This window comes from Macaca nemestrina, chromosome 18, assembly GCF_043159975.1.
Source record: "Macaca nemestrina isolate mMacNem1 chromosome 18, mMacNem.hap1, whole genome shotgun sequence".
Classification (NCBI taxonomy): Eukaryota; Metazoa; Chordata; class Mammalia; order Primates; family Cercopithecidae; genus Macaca; species Macaca nemestrina.
Window position 1 is genome coordinate 9105923 of NC_092142.1, and position 234 is coordinate 9106156.

Consider the following 234-nt stretch of genomic DNA (forward strand, 5'->3'; position numbering starts at 1 on the left):
AACTTAGCCGGGCGAGGTGGCAGGCGCCTGTAGTCCCAGCTACTTGGGAGGCTGAGGCAGGAGAATGGTGTGAATCCGGGAGGCGGAGCTTGCAGTGAGCTGAGATCCGGCCACTGCACTCCAGCCTGGGTGACAGAGCGAGACTCTGTCTCAAAAAAAAAAAAAAAAAAAAAAAAATAACCAGGCAAGAGACCAGGCGTGGTGGCTCACACCTCTCATCCCAGCACTTTGGGA